The sequence below is a fragment of the Elephantulus edwardii genome, unplaced genomic scaffold (genome assembly GCF_000299155.1).
Source record: "Elephantulus edwardii isolate Elephantulus edwardi_28Jun2011 unplaced genomic scaffold, EleEdw1.0 scaffold00151, whole genome shotgun sequence".
Classification (NCBI taxonomy): Eukaryota; Metazoa; Chordata; class Mammalia; order Macroscelidea; family Macroscelididae; genus Elephantulus; species Elephantulus edwardii.
In genome coordinates, this window is record NW_006399901.1 from 5,211,816 (window position 1) to 5,216,533 (window position 4,718).

Genomic DNA, 4,718 nt, shown 5'->3' on the forward strand with positions numbered 1-4,718 from the left:
CGCGCCCTCAAACAGCGCCCCCTCTTGGGCGCCGGCATGCACACTGTCACTGATTCTTGGGTGCGGGGAAACTGAGGCCGGATGACCGCGTAGTCGGGACGCCTCAGGACAAGAAGAGTTCAGAAAAACAAAAACTTCTTGATTTTCTTGATTCCCGTACCACGAATCTGTAATTCAGTCTTTACAGAAATGTATTCATTGGCTCATTCATTCATGACATACTTTTTTGCGTGAATGAATGGGCCAATGAATAGTTAATGCCTACTAAGTCCCGTTGTCCAGTTTCTGCATATGAAGGTGATTGCAAATACTATGCCTTGGGACAAGTGCACCTTGGTCTTTAAAGTGACATCTTTGCTCTTTAACACTTTAAAGAGTCTTTTGCAACAGATTCGTCCAAGGAAATATGCCATTTGATTTCCTGACTCCTTTAAGCAGTTGCTTCTAAAGGAACTCTAGTGGTTAAATGTTGCTCTGCAATCCCAAGGGTAAGCGGTTTGAATCCACCAGCTGCTTCTCAGGAGAACAATAGGCAATCTCCTGTGCAATTTACTGCCTCTGAAAACCCAGCTATGAGTCAGTTCTGACTCCACAGCAAACAACAACATCGCTCCTGTGAGCACTGATGACTAAGGAATACTCAAGAAGAACTTATGGCCTAAAGTATTACACTGGTGAAAAATATTGAATGTACTATATGCACCGCCAGAAGAACAAACAAATTTCTCTTGGAGGAAGTAAGGATAAGGACTCTTAAACTTCAGATATTTTGGACATGTTATCAGGAAGAACCAATCACTAGAAAAGGACATCAGGCTGGTGAAGTGGAAGATCATGGAAAGAGATGAAGACCCTAAATGAGATGGATTGACGTGGTGGCTGAAAAAAAAAAATGGCATCAAAGACAGCAATGATTGTGAGGATGGTGAGGCCCCAACTGTGTTTTCTTTGCTGGTGGAGCTTCTCTAGAGCTGTTACCCCAAATTTTGCCTTGTAGCCTCATAAACTATAAAATGGGCAACTCTGATGGTCTAGTGGGAGGGACTTGTGCTGCCAACACGAATAGAGGTGGTTCGAATCCACCAGCTGCTCCACCGGAGAAAGCTGAGGAAGTTTCTTCTTGTGAGATTTACAGGATCTGAAAACTAGTTGAGGATTAGCTATGAGTCAATTCTGACTTGATGGCATATAACAGTAACAAACTATTGCTGTTGTTGTTAGGTGACATCAAGTCAAGTGTGACTCGTAATGACCCTATAAACAGATCTGAATCCTGTCCTGTCCTGTGCCATCCTCATTATCTCTGATACACTTGAGCCCATTGCTGTAGTTGCTATGTCAATCTATCTCATTGAAGGACTTCCTCTCCTTAGCTAACTCTCCATCTTTCCAAATATGATATCCCTTTCCAGGAATAGTCTCGCTGAAGCTTTGCCATCCTTGCCTCCAAGGAGCACTCTGGCTGCACTTTTCTAAGCCATACCTGCTTGTTCTTTTGGCAGTCCGTGGATATTCAGTACTCTTCTCCAACACCTCAATTCAAAGGCATCCTTCTGTCATCCTTATTCATTGTCCAGTTCTCAGATGTATAGAAAGTGACTGAAAAGACCATGGCTAGAATCAGGTGCACCTTAGTCTCCAAAATGATGTCATTGCTCTTCGGTATTTTGGAGAGGTCCCCTGACAGGTCCCTGACTTTCCCAAAACAGTATGTCTCTTGTTCTTCTAATTGCTGGTACCAAGGATGTTCATTGTAGCTCCAAGTAAGAGGAAATAATTGGCAGTTTCAATCTTGTTTCCATCTACCTGATCTTGTCTATCAGCTAAGTGGTAAGGATCTTTTTTTTTTCCTTGAAGTGGTCCTCCTCACTTTCAGCAAGCAAGGTGTGTTATCTGCATAACACAGGTTGTTGAGTCTTCCTCCAATCCTGATGCCACATTCTTCTTCATGGAGCCCAGCTTCATTCATTATTTGCTCAGCATACAGATTGAATAGGTATGGAGAAAGAATACAACCCTGATGCACACTCTGTAACAGAATAAATGTATTTTTTAAGGACTTCCATTTGTGATATCTCAGATATAATAGCACTAGACAACTAAAACAAATAATTAATATCTTACATCTCCAAAGGGAGCGCTAGTTGCTTCTTGAGTAAGGAGTTGTGCTGCCAACCACAAAGCACGTGGTTCAAATCTACCAGCTGCTCCACAGGAGAAAGATGGACAATTTCCTCCCATGTGATTTACTGCCTCTGAAAACTGAATGGAGAGCCAGCAATGAGTACACTCCGACTCAAAGGTACACAAAACAAAAACTTCTCAAATGTAAATGTATTTATTATAGGTTGGCTGTGACCAATAAGGATGTTGTGTTCAGGTATTTACATACTGATATACACAGTTTTTTAAATTTGTTTCCTTTTATTTGTTTTCCTTTTATGTCCATTTGATGCTACAATTTGTGGTATTAAAGGGCTTTAAAAAAAGGTGTAAGCAAAACCCTCTGCTACCAGGGGGTCAGTTTTGACTCATAGTCATTCTATAGAATCGAGTCGAACTCCCCCGTACAGGGTTTCCAGGGTGGTAGATTGTTTATGAAGCTATTGCTATACCTTTGTCTGTGGAGCAGCTAGTGGGTTTGACCTTACAGCCAGTAGCTGCACAGCTTCTTATAAAATGTGTAACCAAAAAACTCCCCTTTGTTATCGTTACAGAGCAGAAAAGTCCTCCATAGAGAAGTCTTGACTGTAATCTTTACAAAAGCAGATCACCAGGCCTTCCTTCCATGGTCCTACTGGGTGATTTTGAACTACCTACCTTTAAATTCATAACTGACTGAAACCTCTTGCAAGATCAGGCAAGCTTACAAACTATTTGACTGTGTGAATCACAACAAACAGTGGCTGACTTTGAGAAGAATGGGAATTCCAGAACACTTGATTGTACTTGTGCAAAACTTACACTTGGACCAGGAGGTAGTTGTTAGAACAGAGCAAAGAAACAATGCATAGTTCAAAATCAGGAAAGGTGTACACCAGGGATGCATCCTATCACCATATCCATTCAATTTATATGCAGAGCAGATAATTGGGAGACTGGGCTCTATAAAGAGGAATGAGGCAACCGGATTGGAGGAAGACTTATCAACAACCTGCGTTATGCAGATGGCACAACCTTGCTTGCTCAAACTGAGGAGGACCTGAGGCATTTGCTGCAGAGGGTTAAGGACTGCAACCTTCAATACGGATGGAAGCTCAACATCAAGAAAACAAAGATTCTCAACACTTGGCCAATTGGCAGCCTCATGACAAATGGTGAAGAGATTGAGACTGTCAACAGCTTTGGCTTGCTTGGCTCTCCACTCAACACTCTTGGTACCAGCAGCCAGGAAATCAAAAGATGAAGTGCACTGGGAAAATCTGCTATCAAGGACTTCTCTGAAGAGCATCAGTGTCAGTCTAGAAACTAAAGTGCTCCTGATCTAGGCCATAGTCTTTGCAATTACTTGGTATGCATCAGAGAGCTGCACAATGACTAAAGATGAGAGAAAATGAATCAATCCATTTAAGCTGTGTTTCTAGAAAAGAATATTGAATATATCATGGACTGCTAAGAGAACAAACAGGTTCATCCTGAAGAGGGTGAAACCAGACTGCTCCCTTGGGGCATGGATTTTTAAGCTCCTTCTGACATATTTTGGGCATGTTGCTAGGCGGGACCAGTTCTTGGAGAGGGATGTGATGCTTGGAAGAGTGGAAGGGCAGCACTAAAGATGAAGATCTTCGACGAGATGGATTGACTCAGTGACTGGGGTAATGGAAGTAGGTGTGCCAGAGACAGAGAGATTGGCACAGGATAGAGCAGAGTTCAGAGCTGTTGTACATAGGGTTTCTATCAATCACAAGTGACTCGACAGCACATAACAATAATATTTACTATGGCACAGTGATTTAGTTTTGAGTAGATCTCAAATTTGAGAATGTCCTGGGGAAACAGAATGCCGAATCTCACTCCTAGTAATTAAATTGTGATAGATCTGTGGGCATGCTAGAGAGCTTCCATTCTAAAAAGTTTCCAGGTGATAGTGATGCCCCTGGTCTGGGACCACAGTCTGAGGATCACTGTAATCCCTGGTGGCATAATATGTAACGTGTAGTTACTAACCCAAAGGTTGGCAGTTCAAACCTACCACACACTCCATTGGGAAAGGACGGGCCATCTTCTCATGTAAAGATTTACAATCTTGGAAACCCAATGGAGGGTCACTTTGAGTGACAGTGGAGTTTTCTATTTTGCTTTGGTTATTTTGGCATTTCCTGGGTGGTACTGTTATCACAGTTGGCTGCTTTCCAAAAGGTCCACTCAGAGATGTCTCAGAAGAAAGGGCTGGCAATCTGCTCCTGAAATATATACCATTGATATCCATGTGGAGCACAGTTTTACTGTGATACACATGAGATTGTCAGGAATTAGTATAAACTCAGCAGCAACTATCTGTGATGGTGGTGGTGATGTTGTTGTTGTTGTTGGTGGTGATGTTGATGGTGGTGGTGATGATATTGTTGGTGGTGATGGTAGTGATGCTGGTGGTGGTGATGCTGGTGGTGGTGGTATGGTGATGATGGTGGTGGTGATAATGATGGTGGTGGTGGTGATGGTGATGGTGATGGTGCTGGTGATGATGGTGGTGGTAGTGGTAGTGATGGTGGTGGTAG

At 42.6% G+C, this 4,718-nt stretch overlaps 1 pseudogene; it reads right to left on the reverse strand.

Annotated features, from left to right (window-relative positions):
- The window catches only part of LOC102872338, a 50,140-nt pseudogene that overhangs the window by 33,996 nt on the left and 11,426 nt on the right, over positions 1–4,718 (reverse strand).